We start from the raw sequence: 20,436 nt of genomic DNA, 5'->3' as shown, positions 1-20,436 counted from the left end.
AAGCATTCTCTAGCCTGATCTTGTCTGTTTCACTAAAAATGTCTTGAATACTGACATCAATTTTTCTAAATTCAGAACATTCTCCTTCTACTAACATAACATCATAAATTTTAAACTGTACAAGCTCAGCTCCTGATCCTGGTTATCCTATCCAGACCTTCTTTCTGAGAGGGAGGATAAAATTTTTAAAGTTCATGTGCAAATGAAATCAATTATCAGGGACAAGGTCACACATTATCTAGATACCTACCTTGGAGAATATTTGGGGGTTATTCTTACAGGGACTTTGTGTAATACGCAAATAATAAGATCACCAGGAAGCCAGCTTGGATGCATACAAGAACAGAATATGCTGGGTCTACAAATTCTGGAACTAACTCCACACCGGGCAAACCTATCTCCCACTAGCTTTGTTGAAATCAATATAAATAAGCTGGATGTTTAAAATGGAAATACATTTTTCATGCCAAATGACCCAGGCAGTAATTACCTGTAGACATGTGTACCTCTCCCACTAGAAAATAAGACTTTGAGGGCAGGAGCCATTCATTTGATTGTTTCTATAACATGGTCAGGCACAGGAAGTAAGTGCCCAAAGAAACTGCTTCTTCCATGAATGAATGAATGAAAAAAATGAATGAATGGCTCTCATACCACACTGCTACAATTGTTTCTAGTGAGCTCAAGAAAAAACAAGTTGCATAGTACCATTCAACCAATATAAGGACAAATGAACAGTGCATTTTGAAATCATTAATTTGAAGTAACATGAAATGCCTGGGAGAAAATGTTAATATACAGTTGTACCGACAGCATCTCACACCCTTTTCCTGAGTTTCATCCATTTAGACTCAATTATTAATTTTTAGAGAATTTGGTGTACCTAATTTCTAGAACTGATTGCAGGCCCTGATACAATGACGTTGCTTCTAGACTAGGCACTTTAACAGCCTTGAAGAAGTGAATAACCTCTTTTCTGTGGTGGTTCATCAGGGTATGTTTTTCTGATTGATTCTGGAGCAAGTAAGTGACAAAAGACGAGCCCTCAAGGCAGGAAGCTACAGCTCCGGCACATGAGAGTGTCTACAGCTCAGAACCCCAGCAGCCCCTTACCATTCACAAATGCTCTTGGCTTCCATGGATAAATGTAAGTATTTTTAGGTCAAATGGATATTTACTTATCTATCATTGGTCTCAACAACGTATTTAAGGCATGGTTTATAACCATCAGCAAGAGTTTGGCACTGGATTTCACTGCCCGGGGCACATGGCTTCCACAGGTTGGCAAAGGCCCAACACTATATTAATGAGTATGCCATTTGTCAAGACAATTATGCAAGCACTTGGCAACTGCACGAAGAGGGCAAGCCTTATGAGAGACAGTGCCAGGGCATATGGATCAGAGAGCCCAAGAAATCCTTTGACACTTCAGTCTTCTTTTGTAATGGCTACCTTTTGTGCAGACAATGTCTTTTTAAAAAAATAAGTCTAATGGAAAAAGTAGTGAGGGAAGCAATTCTAAAACAATTATTATCTCAATATACGATGCCATCTTCCCCATTAAGAAGAGATATCTTGGCCGGGAGCAATGCCTCACGCCTGTAATGCCAGCACTTTGGGAGGCCGAGGTGGGCGGATCACCCTGAGGTCAGGAGTTTTGAGAATGGCCTGGCCAACATGGCGAAACCCCGCCGGTACTAAAAATACAAAAATTAGCCAGGCACAGTCGCGCACACCTGTAATTCCAGCTACTGGGGAGGCTGAGGCGGGAGAATAGCTTGAACCCGGGAGGCGGAGGTTGCAGTGAACCGAGATTGCACCACTGCACTCCAGCCTGGGTGACAGAGCAAGCCTCCATCTCAAAAAAAAAAAAAAAAAAAAAAAAGGTATCTTTTCATCACTATAATTCGATTGAGAAATGACTATCAATACTATTGTTTGCTAATAAATGCCATATGTTCAAGAATGAGAGATTTGAACGTGTTCTGTCACACTGGAAACTTCTATACCCATGAGAAACATATCTTGTGACAAACACAAAAACAAATAGAAAAATATAACTTAGAAGTTTTTTTTTTTAGACACAAATCATAGTACTTAGTTCCAAAGGAAATCCGTTTTGCTGTCCTAAGTCAAAAGGTTAAAATCTGTAATTAAATGAATACATAAGAGAATGACTACAGACAAAAGACACTGCAAAATTAATCTGAAGATGTGTCTAAAGATATCACCGTATTTGGAATTGTAGTGATTCCCAATCATTCTTTTGCTTTTTTAACTTTCAAAAATATATTCAGTTAAAATTAAGTTCACATTACCAATATCCATTTGTACCAATGCTTTCCGAAACATATCAGGGAAAAAATTCCTCTCAATAAATGGAAAAAGCACAATACATACTCTGGCTTTCTCTCTCTCTCTTACACAAAAATATCAAAATCATCCTTCATGTTTTTTAGCATCTCAACAAAATCATTTATTTTTGTTTTTAACAAATGGTATTAACTAAACTATAGCTCTACATATTCCATATTTGGGGAATGTTGGCATAATTAATTATCCATAATATTCAGCATTTAAAAGAATTTTATAATAATCTTACTATGTACATATATATAACAGTTTTTAAACTAAAAATATTCAGCTAATGAAAAAGAATCAAGTTTTCCCCCACAAACAATTTAGCAAGCAGAATAGTTATGGCAAGTAAAATTAAAATTTTTTTTAAATCAACTCTCTAAACCGCATATTAAAAACTATTTTAAGCAATTAAAAACATTACTGTGCTACAGAAGAAATAGCCTCCAGGTTAAAAATCCTTTTCTCCTGAATATTCTAAATAAATTGATTATTTATAAGATTCTCTAAATGAAGTCACTGCATATAAACTCCTGGCTCTTGACTGTAGTGCAGCAATTACACAAAGGTTTTGTCAGTCTTTACACTCACAATTAGTAAGTAGAGTCTAACAGCCTGAAATATTTCTCTACCTACAAATGGTAAAGGAGCATCATCTTCTCTATGAAGCCGTTTCTTCATTACTCCTTTCTTTTAATCCTCGTAACACCACTATGAAAGACAAACATTAATCTGTGAAAATCATGCCAAATGACCGAAAGTACTTAAGTGGCAGCACCAGGATTCAAACCAGGTTCACCTGACTCCTACCTGGTTCCAGTCCACCCCTGCTATTTCCATTGCCTGCCCTCTCCTAATGAATATTAGCCTACCTTGCATTTTTCAATAGATGTAGTCCTAGTAAGTTCTTGATAAAATTTCTTTTTAAGTCAAAATACATCTTCCCATTGACATGATCTATAATTCCAGAGATGTTTTACCTCTATGCAAACCATAACTTATCCTATATGCTCTCCTCGGGGAGAAATGAGCCATCTCTTCTCTCTTCCCAATTGTCTTCTGTACACACTTCACTCATGGCACATAAAACACTCACTAAACTTACTAGTTAGGATGCTAGTCCATCTGTCAGATCTTAAGCAACTTGAGGTCAGGGACAGTATGTCCGCAAGTTGCTTCAGACAATGTTTTGGACAATATGTCTATCCTTAAAAGGAATGTTTTTCCAAATCAAATGGAGTAAACCCATTATGAACATTTATGTTATACATTTCCAAATCACTGTTTAGCTAAGAAAAGATACCATTTATTTAACTCACAGTGATATTTCCAAAGTTCCATTTTCTCCCCATAATGGATCTAGTGACAAAGTAGTTGAAAAACTAAAGCACAGCACTGAAGTTCATTTAGGAAGTCCTTCGAAAAGACGGACATCAAACAACTTTTTATTTTATAGTTCAGAGTAGGCTGTTCTATGCATGGTAAGTCATATCCTGAACATAGTGGCAAGATTGCTAGAAGAGTGGAATTCAGGCCTACATATCAGAGTTCCATTAACCCCAAACAGCCCCATCATACTGTGCTCTCTGCTAAAATTCCTGTTTAAAAAAAAAAAAAACAGCCCTCCACTTCTCTATAACCTTTGTAGGTCTATTGTAAGGATTAGCAATACATGAAATCATTTAGCTGAAATTGCAAAGCATATAAGAAATAATACATATGCCGTCCGTTCTTCTTATCTGCAGTATAGTCTATAAAGTTGCTATGACTGCTAAATTAGCAAACAGTGAAGCGCTGCTCCAAGGGAAAATATACAGTTGGTTTCCTGCGAGCCTCTGGTCACATTTTTGTCAAATAATCAATATATAATATTGTCTTATGTGTGTTTCTGTTTAAAAATATTTAATACATATTATTGACTCATGAACATTGCACTCACAGCCAATAGCACTATCACTCATACCTAAATGAAGCTCTTAACATACATGTTTTCTCTGTAAGGCACATCACAGCCTTCTTGCACTTAGAGACACTATACAGCACTTTGGTCAGGTCTATCTGTCTAATCTATCTAATCTATCTATCTATCATCTATCTATCTATCATTTAACAGAGTCTCGCTCTGTCACCCAAGCTGGAGTGCAATGGTGCCATCTCAGCTCACTGCAACCCTCTGCCTTCCAGATTCAAGTGATTCTTGTGCCTCAGCCTCCCAAGTAGCTGGGATTACAGGAGTGCATCACCACACCCAGCTGATTTTTTGTATTCTTAGTAGAGATGAGGTCTCACCATGTTGGCCAGGCTGGTCTCGAACTCCTGGCCTCAAGAGATCCGCCCACCTCGGCCTCCCAAAGTGCTGCAATTATAGGCGTAAGCCACAGCGCCTACCGTCTCGTCATTTTTAAACAGCAAAATTACCAACAAACAGCACAGAAAGGCGTGAAATGTGACACTACATAGACCATGAAAAGGACACTTGTTTACAGTTTGAGAGCTGAACAAGGCAGAACATCACCGTGTTCAACCTCAGCCGGGAACGTGCACATTGGGCAAGTCAGATTTATTCCCCCTGTTGTGCACATCTCTGTAAATGCCCATGAAAGCGCCTCAAGTGCTTATTTTGAGGATAAAAACAGATTTTAGAGAGCAGGCAAATTCACAAGTACAGAATCCGTGAATAATATTGGGTTGAGTGTATATCAAGAAATTGATCATAGTAGGTGTCTCCAAGGAAGAGAATGATGTGGCTGGGAGACAGCAGGGAAAGAAATTTATGTTTTACCATTCGACTTTCTAACCTTTTGCATGTTATACTGTGTGTGTGCATCTGTGTCTGTGTGTGTGTGTGTATGTGAATATTATGACCACTGCTCAGAAAACAGCATTATAAATCTAAAAAGGCTGGACATGGTGGCTCACACCTGTAATCCCAGCACTTTGGGAGGCCGAGGCGTACGGATCACAAGGTCAGGAGTTCAAGACCAGCCTGGCCAGCATGGTAAAACCCCATCTCTACTAAAATTACAAAAAAATTAGCCGGGCATGGTGGCACGCACCTGTAGTCCTAGCTACTCAGGAGGCTGAGGCAGGAGAACTGCTTGAACCCAGCAGGCGGAGGTTGCAGTGAGTTGAGATCACGCCTGGGTGACAGAGTGAGACTGTCTCAAAAAAAAAAAAAAAAAAAAAGGAAAACCTAAAAAAAGTAAAATTATCCTTTGGGTTCAAACAGTAAAAGGGAAGCAAAATAAAATTAAAAATATGAAAATAGAAAGAAGTAAATTCAAAAATGGAAAAATCACAAATATTTACAGTCTCTAAATTGAGGAAACCGAGGGCAGACTCCCATGGTGGAAGAATCACACAGAGAATTATTTAAAAGCAAAGAATCCCATGACTCTCAATTCACACCAAAGGAGGTGGGAGCTACAGGGAGTAGGATACAAAATTAAAATATTTTTAAAATAATTACGTAGGAAGGACTAAGTTTTACACACAAGTTATGTTTCCCAGGAAATTTAAACTTCTTATTTTAAATAACATTTAAAATAATTTTGAATACAACAGTAGTTCTCAAAATATAGTCCCAAGACCAGTGACATTGACATCACCAGAGAAGATGTTAGATTCTCAAGCCCTACCCTAGACCCAAAAAATAGGAACTCTGGGGCAGGGCACATCAGTCTGTACCCTAATAACCCTTCAGGGTGATTCTCATGCCAGCTACGGCTTGAAAACCACTAGCATAGGCCGGGCGCAGTGGCTCACGCCTGTAATCCCAGCACTTTGGGAGGCCAAGGCAGGCGGATCACGAGGTCAGGAGATCGAGACCATCCTGGCTAACATGGTGAAACCCCGTCTCTACTAAAAATACAAAAAATTAGCTGGGCATGATGGCGGGCGCCTGTAGTCCCAGCTACTCGGGAGGCTGAGGCAGGAGAATGGCATGAACCTGGGAGGCGGAGCTTGCAGCGAGCAGAGATCGTGCCACTGCACTCCAGCCTCGGCGACAGAGCAAGACTCCATCTCAAAAAAAAAAAAAAAAAGGAAACCACTAGCATAGAAATCCACTGAAATGTTACTGTACTATTAAACAGAGGATATAAACATATTCTAAGCTTTTATCAATGACCATAGTAATCCTTTAAGAAAATCTGCATTCTGTGCAATCATAGATTTTTAGTGTTTTCATTTTTGCCCCTTTGATTTCCGTTGGTCAGCAGATCCTCTACTGTTATTGTAATAATAGTACTCAGCTCCTCCATCCCCTCTGAGTCTCAGGCTTTCATGCTGTTGTAAGCTATCTGGGAAGCAAAATAATTAAGCTCATGAGAACTGAATGCTAAGTAGTTTCAATGAAATTGGGTAAAGACCTAGAGAATATGGTGTCTGGTTTTAGTGTAAGAGGATTGAAATGGCCATGTTTTATCCTTAGAGGCTTTGAATTCTCAGTCCTGGGCTGTGCTCCAGAGGATGACATGGAGAGAAAACTAATCTCTAGATGAGATGGAGATGTTAACATAGTAAGATTTGAGAGGAAAAAAAAAAGATTTTATCACTTAGACCAGAATATATGTCTGTGACCACTGTTACAAGAAATCACTTAAAAAAAAAAAAAAAAAAAAGCAGCAAACAGGAGATGAAAAGCCTGGTTTGTCCTTCTGCCTTGGGCTTTGGTTCTGCCACAGTCACTATCACACCTGAGAAAGGACAGCTCTCTGGAATACCTACAGCATGAGAAAAAAATGTCTGCAAACTGTACATCTGACAAGGGGTTAATATTCAGAATATCTAAGAAGCTCAAACAACTCAATAGCAAAAAAAAAAAAAAAAAAAAAAAAAACCAAATATTACAATTTAAAAACAGGTAAAAAAAATCTGAAGAGACATACAAATGGCCAACAGATATATGAAAAACTGTTCAACATCATAAATCATCAGGGAAATGCAAATCAAAACCACAATGAGACATCACCTTGCCCCGGTTAGAATGGCTACAAAAAATAAATCCTGGCAAGGATGCAGAGAAAGAGGAATCCTTATACACTGTTGGTGGGAATGCAAATTAATACAGCCACTATGGAAAACAGTAAGGAGCCTCCTCAAAAAACTAAAAATAGGACTTCTATATGATCCAGCAGTCCCACTATGGAGTATGCACCCAAAAGAAATGAAATCAGTATGTCAAAGATATATCTGCACTCCCATGTTTATTGCAGCACTTTTCACAATAGCCAAAAAATGGAATCGACTCAAGTATCTATCAACAGATAAGTGAATAAGGAAAATGTGGAATATATACACAATGAAATACTATTCAGCCATAAAAAGAATTAAATTGTCATTTACAGCAACATGGATGAATCTATAGCACATTATGTTAAACGAAATGAAAGACACAGAAAGACAAAAATCACATGATCTCACTCATGCGGGAGCTAAAGAAGGTGATCTCACAGAAGCAAAGACTAGAATAGTGGATAGCATAGGCTGTAGAAGGGAAGTGTGATTGGGAGAGACTGGTTAACATGTACAGGGCCACAGACAGGAAAAATAAGTTCTGGTGTGCTACTGTGCAGAAGGGTGATTATCATTAACAATATTGTATGATATAATTTCAAAATATCTAGAAGAAGGGATTTTGAATGTTTTCACTACAAAGAACAAATGAATGTGTGAGATGACAGAAATGCTAAATACCCTGATTTGATCATTACACAATGTATATGTATCAAGGCATCTCACTGTACCCCGTACATATGTACGATTATGTGTCAGTTAAAATAAAAATAAAAATTAATACAGGAAGAAGGGAGGAAGGGAAGGAGGAAGGGAAGGAGGAAGGGAGGACAGAAGGATGGAAAGCTCTCGAGGCTAGTCAAGCAAGTATTTACATCTCAAAAGAAATGTAAAATTTATAGTTAGCAGAAACTGAGAGATGAGTTAGATCAACCAGAGGGCATTTACTAGATGAGGAAACCAAGGCCCAGAGCTGGTCTCCTCTGCAGAGGCAGTGCTGACTGGAGGTAACTGAGGACAAAGCCTCAGGCCTTCCGTTCTCCCTTCCTGCTCACCTACTGCTCTCTACTGACCCACCCACTGCATCTCCCTTCACACAAAGAAAGCACCACCTTCACACAAAGAAAGCACTATGTCACTGACATAGTGACAAGCCACACACCTGAGCAGAGTGGGCATGACATACTTCAAGTTAGAGTTTAAGATTTCAGAAAAAAATCAATGCTCATCTTCTGGTTGGGAAGCATTTTTCTTTAAGGCTCCCTCCCAGAAATCAAAGTGAACTTCAAAGAATATTATGACAGTCGATCACCTATCATATAAATCAGGAGTGTCCAATCTTTTGGCTTCCTTGGGCCACATCAGAAGAATTGTCTTTGGCCACACATAAAATACACTAACACTAATGATAGCAGATGAACTAAAAATTAAAAAAAAAAAAATCACAAAAAAAACCCCTCAATGTTTTAAGGAAGTTTATGAATTTGTGTTGAGCCACATCGAAAGCCATCCTGGGCCACAGGCTGCCTACAGGCCACGGGCTGAACAAGCCTGATATAAATGAAGGGCGGAGATAAGCTGTTTTCAAATCTCTATTTCCAGAGGTTTACTCTGGTAGACATGGTGGCATCTTTTTATAGAGATAGCAAAAGTGTACTGCCCCTAACACAATACGGCAGAACAAGAAACAGTTATTATTCCTAATTAGAAACAACTTGACTGTCCAACACTAAGGGGCTTGTGCAATAAAGTATGGTGCAGTGATGTGTGAATTAAGATTGTATTTTCACATTGCACAATGGTCACAATACAGATAAAACAGCTAAAAATTACTCACGTCTCATGATATCATCTTTATTTTGTATGTACGTAGGTGAGTCTTATGCTATAAAAAAATACCAGAAGAGCTCATAAAGGAATTAACTGTGGCTTATGAGATTATGGCAATCCATCTGATTTCCCCCACCCTGCTTTTATGCACTGAACTTCTGTAATCGAGGAAAATAAGAAATGTAGTTTGTTGTGGGGGGCATCAGTTAATCTCTGTCAATATTCTATCAAAGAACATCTGAAAATCTTCCATAAGCTATTACAAGAAATATATCACAAATATGTGTTTTGGAGACTGATTTTCCTGGGTTTGCTAAATTTCAGGTCCAGTTGTCATAGAACTGTGAAAAGATATGTTCCTGCAATCTATAAAAAAAGAAAAATTAGTTTTATATCTCCCTGTCCAGTCCCTTTGTTTGGTCATATGGCTCACTGCTCTCATAAAAAGTAAAAGCATGTATTCATGCATTAAATCAATCATTCACCTTATTTGCATAAAATGGCTTATATATATCAGCTACAAAAGCAGGTAGCTGGTATCTGAAGATGAACAAATAATGGCCCTACGCTCCAGTTCACAGGCTGGTGGAGACAGCTCTGTGGAATAAATGCAATACAGAGAAACAAGTATAGCCTTGATGCTCTCTGAAATTATACATTCTTACTGAGGTAATATCCTACCACCCATATGGCTCTGAATCTCAAATATTTATATCTAGACATGTACTCACTTTTTGAATTTTCAGAACCTATCAGTGAATTTGGCAGAAAGTAACAACTTACTAAATGATGAGTATGTAAATGACTAAATGAGCAAATATACAACAAGCTAGAAGAAACCCCAGCTCTCCAGAGGAACTAGCTTTGAAGGGGATTTTTTTAATGAAACTTTTCATTTGAACATAACTATAGATTAACATGCAGTTGTAATTAAATAATACAGAGCAATTCCATGGACTCTTTACCCAATTTCTCCCCATGATAACATCTGGCAACACTAAAGTACAATATCACAACCAGGACATTGACACAATATCAATGGTATTGATATATATACATGATCCATTTTGGGCTAATTTTTACCCAAAGTGTGAGGTTTAGGTCAAAGTACAGTGTTTTTCCTAGGGATGTCCAAATGTTCCAGGACCATTTCCTGAAGCAGGTAGCCTTCCTCCACTGAATTGCTTTTAGGCTTTTGTCAAAAATAAATTGGGCATATTTATGGGGATCTACTTCTGGATTCCCTATTCTGTTGCACTGATCTCTGTGTCTAACCTTTCGCAAATGCCACAGTGCCTTCGTTACTATCGCTATAGCAGATATGAACATCAGTTAAAGTGATCCTACTGACTAACCTCTTTTAAAATTTTAGTTATTCTAGAAACAATGTCCTTCCAAACAAAACTGAAAAACAGCTTGTGTATAAAAAAATCTTGCTGGGGCTGGGCACAGTAGCTCATGCCTATAACCCCAGCACTTTGGGAGGCTGAGGCAGGAGGAATGCTTGAGACCAGGAGTTTGAGATCAGCCTGGGCAACATAGTGAGACTCCAACTCTACAAAAAAAAAAAGAAAAAAATTCGCCAGGCATGGTGGTGCACACCATGTAGTCCCAGGCAAGAAAGAAAGAACGAACGAACGAACCTTGCTGATTCCAAAGAGAATAGTAAAGAAAAGGTGGGGAAAGTAAAGAAAGGGGTGGGGGAAGAATAACTGTACAATGGAGAAATCTGACAAACACCACACTGCCAGGTGATCAAAGTCAACATCTACAGTAATAAGTTTTGTTGACAGTAATGGACCCATGATACCCTGTGATGAAAATAATGGCCCTTTACAATTGTGATCCTTCCAAAAAAAAAAAATACATATAACTCCAGTCTAAAAATGAGAAAAACATCAGAAAGATCCAACTGGCAGACATTCTACTAAACACCTGACAGGTACTTCTTTAAATTGTCAAAGTCATCAGAAACAAGGAAAGTATAAGAAACGGTCACAGCCCGGAAAAGATTACTGACCAAATGTAATGTAGTATCCTGGAATGGAAAAAGGGTATTAGGTAAAAAATAAGAAACTCTGAATGAAGTGTGGATTTCGTTAATAATGTAACAATAGTGGTTCCTTAATTGCACCAAATGTACCAGGCTAATTTAAGACATTAGTAAAAGAGCAAGGGTGTAGGATATATGGAAACTCTCTGTATTATCTTCCCAATGTTTCTGTAAACCAAAGCCTGCTCTAAAATCAAAGATTACTGAAATATTTATATACATTTCTAAAAAGTACTCAAGGGTTGAAATTTAGTAAGTTTAATCATTTTAACTGTGTCATCGAGGATGTTTGTAAGAAAAAAAAACTTTGCTGATATTTTCATATGAATTGAATTAAACCTACAAGTCAATTAGGGAAAACTATCATCTTCAGCATGTTGAGTTTTCCAACCTGTGAGCACAATGTGTCTCTCCATTTATTTAGATGCTTTTGCAAAAATCAGGTTTTTGTAATCTTCAACGTACAGATCCAATATGTTTTGTTAAATATATACCTAAGTATTTCATTTCCTTGAGAGTGATTATAAATGATATTCTGTTTGGAATTTTGGTTTCCATGTATTCATTGCTAATGTAAAGAAATCTCATGGATTTTCATGTGTTGATCTTATATCCTGAAACCTTGCAGAACTCACTTATTAGTTTTAGGAGGGTGTTATGTTTTATTTTTGATAGATTACTTTGGATTTTCTATGTAGACAATTATATCATTTGCAAATAGACATAGTTTTCTTTCTTCCTTTCTAATCTGAATGTCTTTTATTTTCCTTGCCTTATTGCAGTGGCTAGAACTTCTAGTATGATGTCAAGACTGGTAAAAGCAGACATCTTTGTTGTTTTCCCAATCTTAGAGGGAAAGCATTCAGTCTTTCACCATTAAATATGAGGTTAACTTAGGATTTTTATAAATGTTATCAAGTTGAAAAAGTTTGCCTCTTATCCCTAGTTTGTTGAGAGTTTTTATTTGTATGAGTATTGAATTTTTCCAAGTGCTTTTTCTGTATCAATTGATATAATATGATTTTTCTTCTTTAGCCTGCTGATAATGGTAGATTATATTTATTTGTCTTCAAATACCGTAAAGACAAGTTTTAAAGGATAAAAAGAACTTCACCAGATATTCATAGAAGAGCATTTGTGTTTATTTGTTTAATGTCTATCCTTACTACACAACAAGAACCACGGTGGCACAGATTACTTATGTTTTATTTAGTACTATATACTTGATACCTATCCTAGCTGCTAGCACATAATAAGCAATCAATAAATAAAGAAGTGGGCCAGGCGCAGTGGCTCACGCTTGTAATCCCAGCACTTCAGGAGGCTGAGGTGGGCAGACCACAAGGTCAGGAGTTTGAGACCAGTCTGGACAACATAGTGAAACCCCATCTCTACTAAAAATACAAAAAAATCGCTGGCTCTGGTGGTGTGCGCTTGTAGTCCCAGCTACTCAGGAGGCTGAGGCAGGAGAATCGCATGAGCCCAGGAGACAGAGCTTGCAGTGAACCGAGATTGCACCATTGCACTCCAGCCTGGGTGACAGTGCGAAACTCTTGTCTCAAAAAAATAAATAAAATAAATAAAATAAATAAATAAATAAGGAAGGAAGTAACACAACATACAAGTACACAGACATGAGTGTATATACATTTGGGAAATGGCCAGTAAGCCAGGGTAACAGCAGCAGAGATTGTGTTGAAGGAGTGGCCAGAAGCAGGCAGAGCTCCTATCTCACAGCACACACATACATCCATTCAAGATACAGCAAAGACCTAAATGTAAAGACTAGTGACCAAATGTGCAGCTTGTACAATAAAATATATGAGAATGCTTTCATACCTTGGAGTGGACAAAGGTTTCTTAGAATACAGAAAGCAGTAATCGTGAAAGAAAATATTGAGAGAATGGATTTTTTTGAAAATTAAAATCTTACATTTCTCAAAAGACATCTTTGGGAAAATGAATAGGGAAGCCAAAGACTGGCAAAGAATATGACACAAACTGACAGCTGGATATATGAAGAATTCCTACAACTCAACAATCAAAAGACAAACAGCTCAGTTAAAAACAAATCAATAAAAGATTTGAACAAACACTTCACCAGAGAAGATACAAGAAAGCTGATAAACACATGAAAAAGTGGTTGACATCATTAGTCAGCAGAGAAATGCAAATAAAAGCCAGTGGAATACCACTATTAGTTATCACCATCATTATTATTATTGTTCTTGTTGTTGTTCCAGTAGAAAAACTAAATTTAAAAAGACTGAAAACACCAAATGTCGGTGAAGATGTGGAACACGCAGAACTCTGATTTGTTGGTGACGTTGTAAAATGGTACAAGCTCTTCAGAAAAATGGCTGGCAATGTTTTACAAAGCTAAACGTACACCTACCGCATGATTCAATTCTAATCCTAGGTATTTAACCAAGAAAAAATACTCACAAGAAAAAGAGTTGTATATTCACTGCAACTTTATTCATAACAGCCCCAAAATGGATGCAGTCCAGATATCCATCAACAGAAGGGTAAACAGTGGTATATTCATAAAATGGATTACACACACACACGCACACACACAAACTACTATACACACAATGTGGATGAATCTCAAATGATCTCAAAAACATTTGATAAGTGAAGGAAACCAGACACAAAGAATATATATGACTCTCTTTATGGAAAGTAATAACAGATAAAACAACTTTTTTGGTTGGAAAAAAATCAGAATAATACCTACTTCTAGATGGTGTGAATGAAGACTGACCAGAAAGGGGCATGAGGGGACTTTTTGGGGTAAAGGGGATGATTAGCATCTTGACAGAAAGTTTAAATTGCAAAGATACATACTTTTGTCAGAACTTAATGAATGGGCCAGGCACACTGGCTCACGCCTGTAATCCCCACACTTCGGGGGGCCAAGGTGGGAGGGTCACCTGAGGTCAGGAGTTCAAGACCAGCCAGGCCAACATGGCAAAACCTCATCTCTACTAAAAATACAAAAATTAGCCAGGTGTGGTGGTGGGTGACTGTATTCCCAGCTACTCGGGAGGCTGAGGCAGGAGAATCACTTGAACCTGGAAGGCGGAGGTTTCAGTGTGCCAAGATCGTAACACTGCAATCCAGCCTGGGTGACAGAACGAGGCTCCATCTCAATTAAAGAAAAAAAAAAAACCTAATGAATGGTATAACTAAGGTCCGTGAAGTTCACTGTATGGAAATTTTACTCTAAAAAAAGAATTATAAATAAATGTTGAACTCCAGCTAATTAGTTATCATTATCTACATTTAGGAGGAATTCTGAAGCGTATTTGAAACCTATCAAAAAAAAAAAGAATTGTTGGAGGATAGAGGGATAGACAGATGAATATGTGAATATAAAGCAAGTACAGTAATATGTAAATCGTAGAATCGAGGTGGTGGCTATACGAAGGTTAACTGTAAAATTTTTTCAACTTTTCCTGTATGCTCGAAAATTTTCATAATAAAATGTTGGTGGGAAAAGTAGGCACAGGATTGGATCAAGAATACAATGCTACACTCAGGAGCATGGATCTAACCCTGAATGTCAAATTTTCAAATCATGGGGCTCTATGGATACGTCTCAGGGGATGCTCAGGGGCTGAAAGTGAAACAGGAACATAGGGCTCAGTCCCTGAGGAAGCCACAGCAATTCTACTTTATTTATTGTATAAACTGGCCCTTCATATAAAATAATTTTAATGACTCCAATGATGCAATGACACCCAAATACACAGAAAATCACTGCTGGAGGTGATGATGAATTTTATCCACCCAAGTACTATGGGCCTCAGTGAATAAAAACGTACTTATGTCTTCTTCAAGAATGGTTGATTATAATATGCAGAGTGGTTTTTCATATGATATGCCCAAAGAAATGGAACTCAGGAAAGAACATTAAAGATCAGCTGGTTTAACATCTTGACTTTACGGATGAGAAAGTTGGGTCCTGCGAAGGAAGAGACTTCTAGGTGACTGCACGTCCCTGGTAGTCAGGGTGAGGTGGACAGGACGCCCCGGCCAGTGAGCACCGCTGCTCCAGGCCTGCTCTCCCACACCGCCATGCCCTGCCACCATCCCCAGTACTCCTCCAGAGTCTTTTAATGAGAATGGCTCGTGGTTTCTGGTGACAAGGCGTTTGAAAAATAAGGTCTGTGCTTTATAGGACAAAATGCTTCAGAAACAAAAAGTCCATTCTCTTCATAACTGCCTGTGAAAGATTATAGGCCTATTTTCTGATTTTGACATTTATTTGAAATTCAAATTCTACTGTATAACCCAACAGGAGCTGTGGAGATAATTAATACAAATGGAAAATCTCAGGATAAAATGGGAGAATGGTGGAAAGGGAACATTCTTAAAGTTCAAGCCACTTTCCTGTGCCACTTCACAGCATTTAATTGTGGGCTACTCTCAAACACCAAATTCAAACACTAACCTGAAATTATTCTGCTCTCTAAATCTCTTACCACTCATCTCTGTTCTATTCTGAACAGACAGCACGTGGACCTCGTTTTACACATGCATGCCTGAGAAGCTGTGGGTAAAGTGCCCCGTAAAGGAGACCTAGAACTGAACTTTTGCTGTAATCAAGATGCTGCTCTTAATTTACTGTACCTGGGGGTGAAGTGACACTCCTGCCAAACATATTCTGCTTAACTACCAGTTTCACAATCTCTGCAGTCCTGGGTCTTTCTGAGATTTTTCAAAATCAAAAATAGCAGCTTGCCTTTAAGATTTTTCACCTCTGTAGCAGATCAATGAGGAACATCTCTAAAAGCTGGTTACCTTCTTACTAACACCTCCAGCAAAACATCTGGTGGAAGAACAGACGCATAATAAAAATAATTATAATGGTGTTTTATTTTTTATTATACTATTATTTCTTTAGTCGCCAACCAGGCACTTCACATACATTGTCTCATCTAGTCATCATCATAATTAAAGATCAATATTACATTATAGAAAGGCAACACATTGGCCAGGCGTGGTGGCTCATGCCTGTAATCCCAAGCACTTTGGGAGGCCAATGTGGGCAGATCACCTGAGGTCACGAGTTCGAGACCACCCTGGCCAACATGGTAAAACCCCATCTCTACTAAAAATATAAAAAAATTAGTCAGGTGTGGTGTTACACACCTGTATTACCAGCTACCCGGGAGGTTGAGGCAGGAGAATTGTTTGAACTCGGGAGGTGGAGGCTGCAGTGAGCTTGAAACCACACCACTGCACTCCAGTCTGGGTAACAGAGAAAAACTCTATTTCAAAAAAAAAAAAGAAAGAAAGAAAAGAAAGAAAGAGAAAATTAGGCACTGTGGTTACATAGTGAAGAAGCGGGACTGGCAAGCATCAGAAATCCAGATCTAACTCCAATTGCCGTACTTTTTTCCACTGAATTTGGCTGACGGATAAATGTCAGTTATCCAAGCCAAGCAAGCTCACTCTCACTTCACTGCCTCTGGTTAGTGGAGCAGATTTTATCAGTTGGTGCAATGTGTCCTTTCATACACACAAAGGCTTCAAGGAGATGCTTCCATAACACACTGCCTCCTCCCTAAACCACTCAAGGTCAGTATAGACTCAGCTGCCTGCACTTGGCCTTTCAGCCCAGCAGGTTAGGGAGGTACAGTATACTCAAGAGGCCAACATGGATTATCCAAGACATAAAGAGAAGCAGCAGCAACGACTCTGAATGTGAAAAGGGGACATACCTACGTCAGGGCCTTCCTTCAGGTCAGTGTGATCTGTTACAAATCCCTGTCACTTCGTCTCTGGGCCTGTGTGCCTCTGTCTCCAGGAACCTATTCTTCTGCAGCAATGGTATTAGCAAGCAGATACGCCCACAGGTGATGAGGTCCTTGCCTCGGCCAACCTCTCTACAGGAAACAGCTGCAGTGGCTTTCCTGAATCACAGCTTCTGACTTAGATAAACTGGACCTGGAGGCCACTTGCTCTGAGGTCACCACATCGAATGCAGTGACTTCTGTGTCGTTCGGTGAACCAAAGTCTAAGCATCCATTGCGGTGAACACATACCCAGAAACAAGCCTCCGAAGAGAAGCACGGAAGGCACAGCTGTCACGCCGCTCACAGCAAAGACAGAGGACACCTCACAAGCAGGCAGTGCCCGTTCTTAGCCATTGCCACGCACAAGGACCACTTATGGCTGTGGTTAGAATTTGAGCTAATTTGTTTTTATCTTTTAAAGGGACTGGGGAGGTAAACTTCATTTCTGAAATTCTCAAGTGGTAAAACTGACACTACAGACTTGGGCAGAGAGGCATGAATATTAGTACAGTAGACAGCTACCAAGACAAAGGTCCTCTCCCTCCCACAGGAGAATCCCTAGACAGAACCCATGTCATACCAGCTCATCCTCCACTTTCAGTCACGACACATTCCTGTTAAAGGTGATAAAAACTTAATGTACAGAAGTTCAACACTGGGTTTACATGTTCCAAAGAACTAAAAATGTGTAAAATTTCTAGTTATAAAATGTATATTTTTATATCCAACTGTTATGGAGTGCACACTTTTAAAACACATCAAGAATAACTGAAATGTAGGCCAGGCGCGGTGGTTCACGCCTGTAATCCCAGCACTTTCAGAGGCCGAGGCGGGTGGATCACCTGAGGTCAGGAGTTCCAGACCAGCCTGACCAATATGATGAAACACTATCTCTACTAAAAATACAAAAATTAGCTGGGCGTGGTGGCGTGCACCTGTAATCCCAGCTACTAGGAAGGCTGAGACAGGAGAATCACTTGAACCAGGGAGGTGAAGGTTGCAGTGAGCCAAGATCGTGCCACTGCACTCCAGCCTGGGCAACGAGAGCGAAATTCCATCTCTAAATAAATAGATAAATAAATGAAATGTACAGTTTTGTCTACAGTAATAAACAACAGTTTTGTCAGCAGTAGTACCATCTCTAATCGGTAAAATAAATTATTACTACCATTATTAACTGTAAGGAGATATCAATGGTCATTTCATACAGATTAGGGCAGAAATGAGTGATGTAGATTTTAATGAGGTCTTGTCTGTTTTCTTGTAAGGCACTAGCTGCCTTCTGTTGATGACGAGCCTGTAGTAAGCTGTATACCTAGCGAATGGAACCATGAACTCTTTCCCAGTATTTGAGTTCCCAGGATATTCTGATAATAATTTTCATTTCATATTTTACTGATCTTTTCTCAATTCTCTCTCACTCCCTCCTATCACTTGGACATTGTAGTCTTGGAATTTGGGATATGTTTAATTTTCACCCCTTTGTGCACTGAGTAGATCAGCTTATATTCTTTTTCTTTTTTTTTTTTTTTTAGACAGAGTCTCGCTCTTGTTGCCCAGGCTGGAGGGCAATGGCGTGATCTCGGCTCACTGCAACCTCCGCCTCCCAGGTTCAAGCAATTCTCCCGCCTCAGCCTCCCGAATAGCTGGGATTACAGGCATGCACCATCAAGCCTGGCTAATTTTGTATTTTTAGTAGAGACAGGGTTTTTCCATGTTGGTCAGGCTGGTCTCGAACTCCCGACCTCAGGTGACCCACCCACCTCAGCCTCCCAAAGTGCTGGGATTACAGGCAGATCACCTTATATTCTATAACTGGTCTAGTTGACCATGAGTCACTTAACTGTGTCCATCATTGTCTCAGTTGTCTGGCTGTTAGTATCAGCACTTACATTTTACCATTTCTGTTCATTTTTAGAAACTAATATAAATAAATGCACCACAGTATTCAAATAGTTGTGCAAATAAACACTGCTTAGCAAAGTGCAACTGTTGATTATTGTGCTTGACTGTACTGAAGTATTAGAATGTTTGTTCATCAGCTGATGCATGGAAGTCCCAATTAGGCCTAGAAAAGGTAGTTTGAGGATATCTATCTTTTAATATTTGAAAGTGCTGATTGCATGAAAGTCACACTGTCAAGTTGTGGAGAACTCATAAATAGCTAGCATTATAAACTTTAACTTGCTTTCTAGGTCTCAGTTCCCTCTTCTACAAGATGACCAAATAATCTTTATGATCTTTAAGATGCTTTCCAATATGATCATGTGATTCTACTTGGGCTACTCAGATCCTTACAAAGAAACTGAGTTTTCTTACTTCCAATGTAATTTGAACTGGCTTATATTACCTATCTCATTTTTTTCAGCTCAGGTAAGAACTGGAAATTATTTTTTTTACCTTCCTCTTAACTTGAATAATTAAAAGCAGCTTGCAGCAGAATATAAAGTTATGATAAAAATTAGCCAGATGCAGTGGCTCCCACCTGTAATCCTAGCACTTTGGGAGGCCAAGATGGGTGGATCGCCTGAGGTCAGGAGTTCAAGACCAGCCTGGCCAATATGGTGGAACCCCATCTCTACTAAAAATACAAAAATTAGCCGGGTGTGGTGGTGGGAACCTTTATTCCTAGCTACTCCGGAGGCTGAGGCAGGAGAATCGCTTGAACCTGAGAGATAGAGGTTGTAGTGAGCCAAGATCACGCCACTGCACTCCAGCCTGGGCAACAGAGCAAGACTCTGTCTCAAAAAAAATAGATAAAATAAAATAATAAATAAATAAAGTCATGATAAAAAATAAAAACAAAGAGTCCCAAGTAGGGAAACAGAAATAAGAGTGGAAAATCAGAACCATACAACAGTATCGCAAATACATAGACGATTAGGGGCCTGTTGATGTTTTGCAGTGTAGGCAGGTCAAGAGCAGCTGGGACACTGATGAGGGAGGGGGGAGCTGTCAAACCCCACCCACTGTCTCCCAGGAAAAGTTTCTCACAGTTTTCTCAAAACAACTGCTCTCACAGGAAATATATATCTCCCCATGGCCACAGAGCAGGCAAATGAAAGTGAAACAACGTGTGCATGTGAAACTCTGTCGCCCAGGCTGGAATGCAGCAGCACGATCTCGGCTCACTGCAACCTCCGCCTCCCTGGTTCAAGCGATTCTCCTGCCTCAGCCTCAGCCTCCTGAGTAGCTGGGATTACAGGCGCACGTCACCATGCCTGGCTAATTTTTTTGTATTTTTAGCAGAGACAGGGTTTCATCATGTTGGTCAGGCTGGTCTCAAACTTCTGACCTTGTGATCCGCCCACCTCGGCCTCCCAAAGTGCTGGGATTACAGGCGTGAGCCACCGCGCCTGGCCTCCTCATCCA

At 39.2% G+C, this 20,436-nt stretch overlaps 1 protein-coding gene across 16 annotated transcripts in view; it reads right to left on the bottom strand.

Annotated features, from left to right (window-relative positions):
* Positions 1 to 20,436, bottom strand: part of FARS2 (phenylalanyl-tRNA synthetase 2, mitochondrial) — a 593,088-nt gene that overhangs the window by 490,886 nt on the left and 81,766 nt on the right. The window contains exon 1 of one of the 16 annotated variants that reach the window (XM_054685442.2): positions 16,990 to 17,122. The gene's annotated coding sequence lies outside the window, so the exon portion shown is untranslated. 16 annotated transcript variants of the gene reach the window in all.

Source organism: Pan troglodytes, chromosome 5 (genome assembly GCF_028858775.2).
Source record: "Pan troglodytes isolate AG18354 chromosome 5, NHGRI_mPanTro3-v2.0_pri, whole genome shotgun sequence".
Classification (NCBI taxonomy): domain Eukaryota; kingdom Metazoa; phylum Chordata; class Mammalia; order Primates; family Hominidae; genus Pan; species Pan troglodytes.
This window is presented reverse-complemented; position numbering and strand designations above follow the sequence as displayed.